The sequence below is a fragment of the Triturus cristatus genome, chromosome 8 (assembly GCF_964204655.1).
Source record: "Triturus cristatus chromosome 8, aTriCri1.1, whole genome shotgun sequence".
NCBI lineage: Eukaryota > Metazoa > Chordata > Amphibia > Caudata > Salamandridae > Triturus > Triturus cristatus.
The window spans coordinates 33,789,844-33,803,654 of record NC_140591.1 but is presented as its reverse complement, the minus strand read 5'-3'; positions in this window follow the sequence as shown (position 1 = coordinate 33,803,654).

Sequence of the window (13,811 nt, the reverse complement as noted above, 5' to 3'; positions counted from 1 at the left end):
TCCCTCCCAGCCCTCATGTATCTCCCTCATTGTCTGTGAATTAGTACCTCCCAGCCCTCATGTATCTCTCTCAGTGGCTGTGTATTAGTCCTTCCCAGCCCTCCTGTATCTCTCTCAGCCCCTGTGTATTAGTCCCTCCCAACCCTCATGTATCTCTCTCAGTCCCAGTGTATTAGTCCCTCCCAGCCCTCATGTATCTCTCTCAGTCCCCATGTATTAGTCCCTCCCAGCCCTCATGTATCTCTCTTAGTCCCCGTGTATTAGTCCCTCCCAGCCCTCATGTATCTCTCTCAGTCCCCATGTATTAGTCCCTCCTAGCCCTCATGTATCTCTCTCAGTCCCCGTGTATTAGTCCCTTCCCGCCCTCATGTATCTCTCTCAGTCCCCATGTATTAGTACCTCCCAACCCTCATGTATCTCTCTCAGTCCCCATGTATTAGTACCTCCCAGCCCTCATGTATCTCTCTCAGTCACCGTGTATTAGTCCCTCCCAGCCCTCATGTATCTCTCTCAGTCCCCGTGTATTAGTCCCTCCCAGCCCTCATGTATCTCTCTCAGTGCCTGTGTATTAGTCCCTCCCAGCCCTCATGTATCTCTCTCAGTCCCCGTGTATTAGTCCCTCCCAGCCCTCATGTATCTCTCTCTAATCCCCACGTAAAAAGTCCCTCCCAGACCTCATGTATCTCTCTCAGTCCCCGTGTATAAGTCTCTCCCAGCCCTCATGTATCTCTCTCAGTCCCCGTGTATTAGTCCCTCCCAGCCCTCTTGTATCTCTCTCAGTCCCCGTGTATTAGTCCCTCCCAGTCCTCATGTATCTCTCTCAGTCTCCGTGTATTAGTCCCTCCCATCCCTCATGTATCTCTCTCAGTCCCCGTGTATTAGTCCCTTCCAGCCCTCATGTAACTCTCTCAGTCCCCGTGTATTAGTCCTTCCCAGTCCTCTTGCATCTCTCTCAGTCCCCGTGTATTAGTCCCTCCCAGCCCTCATGTATCTCTCTCAGTCCCAGTGTATTAGTCCCTCCCAGCCCTCATGTATCTCTCTCAGTCCCCGTGTATTAGTACCTCCCAGCCCTCATGTATCTCTCTCAGTCCCCGTGTATTAGTCCCTCCCAGGCCTCATGTATCTCTCTCAGTCCAAGTATATTAGTCCCTCCCAGCCATCATGTATCTCTCTCAGTCCTCATGTATTAGTCCCTCCTAGCCCTCATGTATCTCTCTCAGTCCCCGTGTATTAGTCCCTCCCAGCCCTCATGTATCTCTATCAGTCCCTGTGTATTAGTCCCTCCTAGCCCTCATGTATCTCTCTCAGTCCCCGTGTATTAGTCCCTCCCAGCCCTCATGTATCTCTCTCAGTCCCTGTGTATTAGTCCCTCCCAGCCCTCATGTATCTCTCTCATTTTCTATGAATTAGTACCTCCCAGCCCTCATGTATCTCTCTCAGTGGCTGTGTATTAGTCCCTCCCAGCCCTCCTGTATCTCTCTCAGTCCCCGTGTATTAGTCCATCGCAACCCTCATGTATCTCTCTCAGTCCCAGTGTATTAGTCCCTCCCAGCCCTCATGTATCTCTCTCAGTGCCTATGTATTAGTCCCTCCCAGCCCTCATGTATCTCTCTCAGTCGCCATGTATTAGTCCCTCCCAGCCCTCATGTATCTCTCTCAGTCCCCGTGTATTAGTCCCTCCCAGCCCTCATGTATCTCTCTCACTCCCCATGTATTAGTCCCTCCCAGCCCTCATGTATCTCTCTCAGTCCCCGTGTATTAGTCCCTCCCAGCCCTCATATATCTCTCTCAGTCCCCGTGTATTAGTCCCTCCCCGCCCTCATGTATCTCTCTCAGTCCCCATGTATTAGTCCCTCCCAGCCCTCATGTATCTCTCTCAGTCCCCATGTATTAGTACCTCCCAGCCCTCATGTATCTCTCTCAGTCACCGTGTATTAGTCCGTCCCAGCCCTCATGTATCTCGCTCAGTCCCCATATATTAGTCCCTCCCAGCCCTCATGTATCTCTCTCAGTCCCCATGTATTAGTCCCTCCCAGCCCTCATGTATCTCTTTGTCCCCGTGTAGTAGTCCCTCCCAGCCCTCATGTATCTCTCTCAGTCCCCGTGTATTAGTCCCTCCCAGCCCTCATGTATCTCTCTCAGTCCCCATGTATTAGTCCCTCCAAGCCCTCATTTATCTCTCTCAGTCCCCGTGTATTAGTCTCTCCCAGCCCTCATGTATCTCTCTCACTCCCCGTGTATTAGTCCCTCCCAGCCCTCATGTATCTCTCTCAGTCCCCGTGTATAAGTTACTCCCAGCCCTCATGTATCTCTCTCAGTCCCCGTGTATCAGTCCCTCCCAGCCCTCATGTATCTCTCTCAGTCCCCGTGTATTAGTCCCTCCCAGCCCTCATATATCTCTCTCAGTCCCCATGTATAAGTTCCTCCCAGCCCTCATGTATCTCTCTCAGTCCCCGTGTATCAGTCCCTCCCTGCCCTCATGTATCTCTCTCAGTCCCCGTGTATTAGTCCCTCCCAGCCATCATGTATCTCTCTCTGTCCCCTTGTATTAGTCCCTCCCAGCCCTCATGTATCTCTCTCTGTCCCCGTGTATTAGTACCTCCCAGCCCTCATGTATCTCTCTCAGTCCCCGTGTATTAGTCCCTCCCAGCCCTCATGTATCTCTCTCAGTCCCCGTGTATTAGACCCTCCCAGCCCTAATGTATCTCTCTCAGTCCCCGTGTATTAGTACCTCCCAGCCCCCATGTATCTCCCTCAGTCCCTGTGTATTAGTCCCTCCCAGCCCTCATGTATATCTCTCAGTCCCCGTGTATTAGTCCCTCCCAGCCCTCATGTATCTCTCTCAGTCCCCGTGTATTAGTCCCTCCCAGCCCTCAAGCATCTCTCTCAGTGCCTGTGTATTAGTCCCTCCCAGCCCTCATGAATGTCTCTCAGTCCCCATGTATCAGTCCCTCCCAGCCCTTATGTATCTCTCTCAGTCCCCGTGTATTAGTCCCTCCCAGCCCTCTTGTATCTCTCTCAGTCCCCGTGTATTAGTCCCTCCCAGTCCTCATGTATCTCTCTCAGTCCCCGTGTATTAGTCCCTCCCAGCCCTCATTTATCTCTCTCAGTCCCCGTGTATTAGTCCCTTCCAGCCCTCATGTATCTCTCTCAGTCCCCGTGTATTAGTCCTTCCCAGCCCTCATGTATCTCTCTCAGTCCTCGTGTATTAGTACCTCCCAGCCCTCATGTAGCTCTCTCAGTCCCCATGTATTAGTGCCTCCCAGCCCTCATGTATCTCTCTCAGTCCCCATGTATTAGTCCCTACTAGCCCTCATGTATCTCTCTCAGTCCCTGTTTATTAGTCCTTCCCAGCCCTCATGAATCTCTCTCAGTCCCTGTGTATTAATCCCTCCGAGCCCTCATGTATCTCCCTCATTGTCTGTGAATTAGTACCTCCCAGCCCTCATGTATCTCTCTCAGTGGCTGTGTATTAGTCCCTCCCAGCCCTCCTGTATCTCTCTCAGTCCCTGTGTATTAGTCCTTCCCAACCCTCATGTATCTCTCTCAGTCCCAGTGTATTAGTCCCTCCCAGCCCTCATGTATCTCTCTCAGTGCCAGTGTATTAGTCCCTCCCAGCCCTCATGTATGTCTCTCAGTCCCCATGTATTAGTCCCTCCCAGCCCTCATGTATCTCTCTCAGTCCCCATGTATTAGTCTCTCCTAGCCCTCATGTATCTCTCTCAGTCCCCGTGTATTAGTCCCTTCCCGCCCTCATGTATCTCTCTCAGTCCCCATGTATTAGTACCTCCCAGCCCTCATATATCTCTCTCAGTCCCCATGTATTAGTACCTCCCAGCCCTCATGTATCTCTCTCAGTCACCGTGTATTAGTCCCTCCCAGCCCTCATGTATCTCTCTCAGTCCCCGTGTATTAGTCCCTCCCAGCCCTCATGTATCTCTCTCAGTGCCTGTGTATTAGTCCCTCCCAGCCCTCATGTATCTCTCTCAGTCCCCGTGTATTAGTCCCTCCCAGCAGTCATGTATCTCTCTCTAATCCCCATGTAAAAAGTCCCTCCCAGACCTCATGTATCTCTCTTAGTCCCCGTGTATAAGTCCCTCCCAGCCCTCATGTATCTCTCTCAGTCCCCGTGTATTAGTCCCTCCCAGCCCTCTTGTATCTCTCTCAGTCCCCGTGTATTAGTCCCTCCCAGTCCTCATGTATCTCTCTCAGTCCCCGTGTATTAGTCCCTTCCAGCCCTCATGTATCTCTCTCAGTCCCCGTGTATTAGTCCTTCCCAGCCCTCATGTATCTCTCTCAGTCCTCGTGTATTAGTACCTCCCAGCCCTCATGTATCTCTCTCAGTCCCCATGTATTAGTGCCTCCCAGCCCTCATGTATCTCTCTCAGTCCCCATGTATTAGTCCCTCCTAGCCCTCATGTATCTCTCTCAGTCCCCGTTGATTAGTCCTTCCCAGCCCTCATTAATCTCTCTCAGTCCCTGTGTATTAGTCGCTCCCAGCCCTCATGTATCTCCCTCATTGTCTGTGAATTAGTACCTCCCAGCCCTCATGTATCTCTCTCAGTCCCCGTGTATTAGTCCCTCCCAGCCCTCATGTATCTCTCTCAGTCCCTGTGTATTAGTCCCTCCCAGCCATCATGTATCTCTCTCATTTTCTGTGAATTAGTACCTCCCAGCCCTCATGCATCTCTCTCAGTGGCTGTGTATTAGTCCCTCCCAGCCCTCCTGTATCTCTCTCAGTCCCCGTGTATTAGTCCCTCGCAACCCTCATGTATCTCTCTCAGTCCCAGTGTATTAGTCCCTCCCAGCCCTCATGTATCTCTCTCAGTGCCTATGTATTAGTCCCTCCCAGCCCTCATGTATCTCTCTCAGTCCCCATGTATTAGTCCCTCCCAGCCCTCATGTATCTCTCTCAGTCCCCGTGTATTAGTCCCTCCCAGCCCTCATGTATCTCTCTCAGTCCCCATGTATTAGTCCCTCCTAGCCCTCATGTATCTCTCTCAGTCCCCGTGTATTAGTCCCTCCCTGCCCTCATGTATCTCTCTCAGTCCCCATGTATTAGTCCCTCCCAGCCCTCATGTATCTCTCTCAGTCCCCATTTATTAGTACCTCCCAGCCCTCATGTATCTCTCTCCGTCACCGTGTATTAGTCCCTCCCAGCCCTCATGTATCTCTCTCAGTCCCCATGTATTAGTCCCTCCCAGCCCTCATGTATCTCTCTCAGTCTCCATGTATTAGTCCCTCCCAGCCCTCATGTATCTCTCTCAGTCCCCGTGTAGTAGTCCCTCCCAGCCCTCATGTATCTCTCTCAGTCCACGTGTATTAGTCCCTCCCAGCCCTCATGTATCTCTCTCAGTCCCCATGTATTAGTCCCTCCCAGCCCTCATGTATCTCTCTCAGTCCCCGTGTAGTAGTCCCTCCCAGCCCTCATGTATCTCTCTCAGTCCCTGTGTATTAGTCCCTCCCAGCCCTCATGTATCTCTCTCAGTCCCCATGTATTAGTCCCTCCAAGCCCTCATTTATCTCTCTCAGTCCCCGTGTATTAGTCTCTCCCAGCCCTCATGTATCTCTCTCAGTCCCCGTGTATTAGTCCCTCCCAGCCCTCATGTATCTCTCTCAGTCCCCGTGTATAAGTTCCTCCCAGCCCTCATGTATCTCTCTCAGTCCCCGTGTATCAGTCCCTCCCAGCCCTCATGTATCTCTCTCAGTCCCCGTGTATTAGTCCCTCCCAGCCCTCATGTATCTCACCCAGTCCCGGTGTATTAGTCCTCCCTGCCCTCATGTATCTCTCTCAGTCCCCGTGTATTAGTCCCTCCCAGCCCTCATGTATCTCTCTCTGTCCCCATGTATTAGTCCCTCCCAGCCCTCATGTATCTCTCTCTGTCCCCGTGTATTAGTACCTCCCAGCCCTCATGTATCTCTCTCAGTCCCCGTGTATTAGTCCCTCCCAGCCCTCATGTATCTCTCTCAGTCCCCGTGTATTAGACCCTCCCAGTCCTAATGTATCTCTCTCAGTCCCCGTGTATTAGTACCTCCCAGCCCCCATGTATCTCCCTCAGTCCCTGTGTATTAGTCCCTCCCAGCCCTCATGTATATCTCTCAGTCCCCGTGTATTAGTCCCTCCCAGCCCTCATGTATCTCTCTCAGTCCCCGTGTATTAGTCCCTCCCAGCCCTCAAGCATCTCTCTCAGTGCCTGTGTATTAGTCCCTCCCAGCCCTCATGAATGTCTCTCAGTCCCCATGTATCAGTCCCTCCCAGCCCTCATGTATCTCTCTCAGTCCCCGTGTATTAGTCCCTCCCAGCCCACTTGTATCTCTCTCAGTCCCCGTGTATTAGTCCCTCCCAGTCCTCATGTATCTCTCTCAGTCCCCGTGTATTAGTCCCTCCCAGCCCTCATTTATCTCTCTCAGTCCCCGTGTATTAGTCCCTTCCAGCCCTCATGTATCTCTCTCAGTCCCCGTGTATTAGTCCTTCCCAGCCCTCATGTATCTCTCTCAGTCCTCATGTATTAGTCCCTCCCAGACCTCATGTATCTCTCTCAGTCCCTGTGTATTAGTCCCTCCCAGCCCTCATGTAGCTCTCTCAGTCCCCATGTATTAGTCCCTCCCAGCCCTCATGTAGCTCTCTCAGTCCCCATGTATTAGTGCCTCCCAGCCCTCATGTATCTCTCTCAGTCCCCATGTATTAGTCCCTACTAGCCCTCATGTATCTCTCTCAGTCCCCGTTTATTAGTCCTTCCCAGCCCTCATGAATCTCTCTCAGTCCCTGTGTATTAGTCCCTCCCAGCGCTCATGTATCTCCCTCATTGTCTGTGAATTAGTACCTCCCAGCCCTCATGTATCTCTCTCAGTGGCTGTGTATTAGTCCCTCCCAGCCCTCCTGTATCTCTCTCAGTCCCTGTGTATTAGTCCCTCCCAACCCTCATGTATCTCTCTCAGTCCCAGTGTATTAGTCCCTCCCAGCCCTCATGTATCTCTCTCAGTGCCAGTGTATTAGTCCCTCCCAGCCCTCATGTATCTCTCTCAGTCCCCATGTATTAGTCCCTCCCAGCCCTCATGTATCTCTCTTAGTCCCCGTGTATTAGTCCCTCCCAGCCCTCATGTATCTCTCTCAGTCCCCATGTATTAGTCCCTCCTAGCCCTCATGTATCTCTCTCAGTCCCCGTGTATTAGTCCCTTCCCGCCCTCATGTATCTCTCTCAGTCCCCATGTATTAGTACCTCCCAGCCCTCATGTATCTCTCTCAGTCCCCATGTATTAGTACCTCCCATCCCTCATGTATCTCTCTCAGTCACCGTGTATTAGTCCCTCCCAGCCCTCATGTATCTCTCTCAGTCCCCGTGTATTAGTCCCTCCCAGCCCTCATGTATCTCTCTCAGTGCCTGTGTATTTGTCCCTCCCAGCCCTCATGTATCTCTCTCAGTCCCCGTGTATTAGTCCCTCCCAGCCCTCATGTATCTCTCTCTAATCCCCATGTAAAAAGTCCCTCCCAGACCTCATGTATCTCTCTCAGTCCCCGTGTATAAGTCCCTCCCAGCCCTCATGTATCTCTCTCAGTCCCCGTGTATTAGTCCCTCCCAGCCCTCTTGTATCTCTCTCAGTCCCCGTGTATTAGTCCCTCCCAGTCCTCATGTATCTCTCTCAGTCCCCGTGTATTAGTCCCTCCCATCCCTCATGTATCTCTCTCAGTCCCCGTGTATTAGTCCCTTCCAGCCCTCATGTATCTCTCTCAGTCCCCGTGTATTAGTCCTTCCCAGTCCTCTTGTATCTCTCTCAGTCCCCGTGTATTAGTCCCTCCCAGCCCTCATGTATCTCTCTCAGTCCCAGTGTATTAGTCCCTCCCAGCCCTCATGTATCTCTCTCAGTCCCCGTGTATTAGTACCTCCCAGCCCTCATGTATCTCTCTCAGTCCCCGTGTATTAGTCCCTCCCAGGCCTCATGTATCTCTCTCAGTCCAAGTATATTAGTCCCTCCCAGCCCTCATGTATCTCTCTCAGTCCTCATGTATTAGTCCCTCCTAGCCCTCATGTATCTCTCTCAGTCCCCGTGTATTAGTCCCTCCCAGACCTCATGTATCTCTCTCAGTCCCTGTGTATTAGTCCCTCCTAGCCCTCATGTATCTCTCTCAGTCCCCATGTATTAGTCCCTCCCAGCCCTCATGTATCTCTCTCAGTCCCTGTGTATTAGTCCCTCCCACCCCTCATGTATCTCTCTCATTTTCTATGAATTAGTACCTCCCAGCCCTCATGTATCTCTCTCAGTGGCTGTGTATTAGTCCCTCCCAGCCCTCCTGTATCTCTCTCAGTCCCCGTGTATTAGTCCCTCGCAACCCTCATGTATCTCTTTCAGTCCCAGTGTATTAGTCCCTCCCAGCCCTCATGTATCTCTCTCAGTGCCTATGTATTAGTCCCTCCCAGCCCTCATGTATCTCTCTCAGTCCCCATGTATTAGTCCCTCCCAGCCCTCATGTATCTCTCTCAGTCCCCGTGTATTAGTCCCTCCCCGCCCTCATGTATCTCTCTCAGTCCCCATGTATTAGTCCCTCCCAGCCCTCCTGTATCTCTCTCAGTCCCCATGTATTAGTACCTCCCAGCCCTCATGTATCTCTCTCAGTCGCCGTGTATTAGTCCGTCAAAGCCCTCATGTATCTCTCTCAGTCCCCATATATTAGTCCCTCCCAGCCCTCATGTATCTCTCTCAGTCCCCATGTATTAGTCCCTCCCAGCCCTCATGTATCTCTTTGTCCCCATGTAGTAGTCCCTCCCAGCCCTCATGTATCTCTCTCAGTCCCCGTGTATTAGTCCCTCCCAGCCCTCATGTATCTCTCTCAGTCCCCATGTATTAGTCCCTCCAAGCCCTCATTTATCTCTCTTAGTCCCCGTGTATTAGTCTCTCCCAGCCCTCATGTATCTCTCTCAGTCCCCGTGTATTAGTCCCTCCCAGCCCTCATGTATCTCTCTCAGTCCCCGTGTATAAGTTCCTCCCAGCCCTCATGTATCTCTCTCAGTCCCCGTGTATCAGTCCCTCCCAGCCCTCATGTATCTCTCTCAGTCCCCGTGTATAAGTTCCTCCCAGCCCTCATGTATCTCTCTCAGTCCCCGTGTATCAGTCCCTCCCAGCCCTCATGTATCTCTCTCAGTCCCCATGTATTAGTCCCTCCCAGCCCTCATGTATCTCTTTGTCCCCGTGTAGGAGTCCCTCCCAGCCCTCATGTATCTCTCTCAGTCCCCGTGTATTAGTCCCTCCCAGCCCTCATGTATCTCTCTCTGTCCCCTTGTATTAGTCCCTCCCAGCCCTCATGTATCTCTCTCTGTCCCCGTGTATTAGTACCTCCCAGCCCTCATGTATCTCTCTCTGTCCCCGTGTATTAGTCCCTCTCAGCCCTCATGTATCTCTCTCAGTCCCCGTGTATTAGACCCTCCCAGCCCTAATGTATCTCTCTCAGTCCCCGTGTATTAGTACCTCCCAGCCCCCATGTATCTCCCTCAGTCCCTGTGTATTAGTCCCTCCCAGCCCTCATGTATATCTCTCAGTCCCCGTGTATTAGTCCCTCCCAGCCCTCATGTATCTCTCTCAGTCCCCGTGTATTAGTCCCTCCCAGCCCTCAAGCATCTCTCTCAGTGCCTGTGTATTAGTCCCTCCCAGCCCTCATGAATGTCTCTCAGTCCCCATGTATCAGCCCCTCCCAGCCCTTATGTATCTCTCTCAGTCCCCGTGTATTAGTCCCTCCCAGCCCTCTTGTATCTCTCTCAGTCCCCGTGTATTAGTCCCTCCCAGTCCTCATGTATCTCTCTCAGTCCCCGTGTATTAGTCCCTCCCAGCCCTCATTTATCTCTCTCAGTCCCCGTGTATTAGTCCCTTCCAGCCCTCATGTATCTCTCTCAGTCCCCGTGTATTAGTCCTTCCCAGCCCTCATGTATCTCTCTCAGTCCTCGTGTATTAGTACCTCCCAGCCCTCATGTAGCTCTCTCAGTCCCCATGTATTAGTGCCTCCCAGCCCTCATGTATCTCTCTCAGTCCCCATGTATTAGTCCCTACTTGCCCTCATGTATCTCTCTCAGTCCCTGTTTATTAGTCCTTCCCAGCCCTCATGAATCTCTCTCAGTCCCTGTGTATTAGTCCCTCCCAGCCCTCATGTATCTCCCTCATTGTCTGTGAATTAGTACCTCCCAGCCCTCATGTATCTCTGTCAGTGGCTGTGTATTAGTCCCTCCCAGCCCTCCTGTATCTCTCTCAGTCCCTGTGTATTAGTCCCTCCCAACCCTCATGTATCTCTCTCAGTCCCAGTGTATTAGTCCCTCCCAGCCCTCATGTATCTCTCTCAGTGCCAGTGTATTAGTCCCTCCCAGCCCTCATGTATGTCTCTCAGTCCCCATGTATTAGTCCCTCCCAGCCCTCATGTATCTCTCTCAGTCCCCATGTATTAGTCTCTCCTAGCCCTCATGTATCTCTCTCAGTCCCCGTGTATTAGTCCCTTCCCGCCCTCATGTATCTCTCTCAGTCCCCATGTATTAGTACCTCCCAGCCCTCATGTATCTCTCTCAGTCCCCATGTATTAGTACCTCCCAGCCCTCATGTATCTCTCTCAGTCACCGTGTATTAGTCCCTCCCAGCCCTCATGTATCTCTCTCAGTCCCCGTGTATTAGTCCCTCCCAGCCCTCATGTATCTCTCTCAGTGCCTGTGTATTAGTTCCTCCCAGCCCTCATGTATCTCTCTCAGTCCCCGTGTATTAGTCCCTCCCAGCCCTCATGTATCTCTCTCTAATCCCCATGTAAAAAGTCCCTCCCAGACCTCATGTATCTCTCTCAGTCCCCGTGTATAAGTCCCTCCCAGCCCTCATGTATCTCTCTCAGTCCCCGTGTATTAGTCCCTCCCAGCCCTCTTGTATCTCTCTCAGTCCCCGTGTATTAGTCCCTCCCAGTCCTCATGTATCTCTCTCAGTCCCCGTGTATCAGTCCCTTCCAGCCCTCATGTATCTCTCTCAGTCCCCGTGTATTAGTCCTTCCCAGCCCTCATGTATCTCTCTCAGTCCTCGTGTATTAGTACCTCCCAGCCCTCATGTATCTCTCTCAGTCCCCATGTATTAGTGCCTCCCAGCCCTCACGTATCTCTCTCAGTCCCCATGTATTAGTCCCTCCTAGCCCTCATGTATCTCTCTCAGTCCCCGTTGATTAGTCCTTCCCAGCCCTCATTAATCTCTCTCAGTCCCTGTGTATTAGTCGCTCCCAGCCCTCATGTATCTCCCTCATTGTCTGTGAATGAGTACCTCCCAGCCCTCATGTATCTCTCTCAGTCCCCGTGTATTAGTCCCTCCCAGCCCTCATGTATCTCTCTCAGTCCCTGTGTATTAGTCCCTCCCAGCCATCATGTATCTCTCTCATTTTCTGTGAATTAGTACCTCCCAGCCCTCATGCATCTCTCTCAGTGGCTGTGTATTAGTCCCTCCCAGCCCTCCTGTATCTCTCTCAGTCCCCGTGTATTAGTCCCTCGCAACCCTCATGTATCTCTCTCAGTCCCAGTGTATTAGTCCCTCCCAGCCCTCATGTATCTCTCTCAGTGCCTATGTATTAGTCCCTCCCAGCCCTCATGTATCTCTCTCAGTCCCCATGTATTAGTCCCTCCCAGCCCTCATGTATCTCTCTCAGTCCCCGTGTATTAGTCCCTCCCAGCCCTCATGTATCTCTCTCAGTCCCCATGTATTAGTCCCTCCTAGCCCTCATGTATCTCTCTCAGTCCCCGTGTATTAGTCCCTCACCGCCCTCATGTATCTCTCTCAGTCCCCGTGTAGTACTCCCTCCCAGCCCTCATGTATCTCTCTCAGTCCCCGTGTATTAGTCCCTCCCAACCCTCATGTATCTCTCTCAGTCCCCATGTATTAGTCCCTCCCAGCCCTCATGTATCTCTCTCAGTCCCCGTGTAGTAGTCCCTCCCAGCCCTCATGTATCTCTCTCAGTCCCCGTGTATTAGTCCCTCCCAGCCCTCATGTATCTCTCTCAGTCCCCATGTATTAGTCCCTCCAAGCCCTCATTTATCTCTCTCAGTCCCCGTGTATTAGTCTCTCCCAGCCCTCATGTATCTCTCTCAGTCCCCGTGTATTAGTCCCTCCCAGCCCTCATGTATCTCTCTCAGTCCCCGTGTATAAGTTCCTCCCAGCCCTCATGTATCTCTCTCAGTCCCCATGTATCAGTCCCTCCCAGCCCTCATGTATCTCTCTCAGTCCCCGTGTATTAGTCCCTCCCAGCCCTCATGTATCTCTCCCAGTCCCGGTGTATTAGTCCTCCCTGCCCTCATGTATCTCTCTCAGTCCCCGTGTATTAGTCCCTCCCAGCCCTCATGTATCTCTCTCTGTCCCCTTGTATTAGTCCCTCCCAGCCCTCATGTATCTCTCTCTGTCCCCGTGTATTAGTACCTCCCAGCCCTCATGTATCTCTCTCAGTCCCCGTGTATTAGTCCCTCCCAGCCCTCATGTATCTCTCTCAGTCCCCGTGTATTAGACCCTCCCAGCCCTAATGTATCTCTCTCAGTCCCCGTGTATTAGTACCTCCCAGCCCCCATGTATCTCCCTCAGTCCCTGTGTATTAGTCCCTCCCAGCCCTCATGTATATCTCTCAGTCCCCGTGTATTAGTCCCTCCCAGCCCTCATGTATCTCTCTCAGTCCCCGTGTATTAGTCCCTCCCAGCCCTCAAGCATCTCTCTCAGTGCCTGTGTATTAGTCCCTCCCAGCCCTCATGAATGTCTCTCAGTCCCCATGTATCAGTCCCTCCCAGCCCTCATGTATCTCTCTCAGTCCCCGTGTATTAGTCCCTCCCAGCCCACTGGTATCTCTCTCAGTCCCCGTGTATTAGTCCCTCCCAGTCCTCATGTATCTCTCTCAGTCCCCGTGTATTAGTCCCTCCCAGCCCTCATTTATCTCTCTCAGTCCCCGTGTATTAGTCCCTTCCAGCCCTCATGTATCTCTCTCAGTCCCCGTGTATTAGTCCTTCCCAGCCCTCATGTATCTCTCTCAGTCCTCGTGTATTAGTACCTCCCAGCCCTCATGTAGCTCTCTCAGTCCCCATGTATTAGTGCCTCCCAGCCCTCATGAATCTCTCTCAGTCCCTGTGTATTAGTCCCTCCCAGCCCTCATGTATCTCCCTCATTGTCCGTGAATTAGTACCTCCCAGCCCTCATGTATCTCTCTCAGTGGCTGTGTATTAGTCCCTCCCAGCCCTCCTGTATCTCTCTCAGTCCCTGTGTATTAGTCCCTCCCAACCCTCATGTATCTCTCTCAGTCCCAGTGTATTAGTCCCTCCCAGCCCTCATGTATCTCTCTCAGTGCCAGTGTATTAGTCCCTCCCAGCCCTCATGTATCTCTCTCAGTCCCCATGTATTAGTCCCTCCCAGCCCTCATGTATCTCTCTTAGTCCCCGTGTATTAGTCCCTCCCAGCCCTCATGTATCTCTCTCAGTCCCCATGTATTAGTCCCTCCTAGCCCTCATGTATCTCTCTCAGTCCCCGTGTATTAGTCCCTTCCCGCCCTCATGTATCTCTCTCAGTCCCCATGTATTAGTACCTCCTAGCCCTCATGTATCTTTCTCAGTCCCCATGTATTAGTACCTCCCAGCCCTCATGTATCTCTCTCAGTCACCGTGTATTAGTCCCTCCCAGCCCTCATGTATCTCTCTCAGTCCCCGTGTATTAGTCCCTCCCAGCCCTCATGTATCTCTCTCAGTGCCTGTGTATTAGTCCCTCCCAGCCCTCATGTATCTCTCTCAGTCCCCGTGTATTAGTCCCTCCCAGCCCTCATGTATCTCTCTCTAATCCCCATG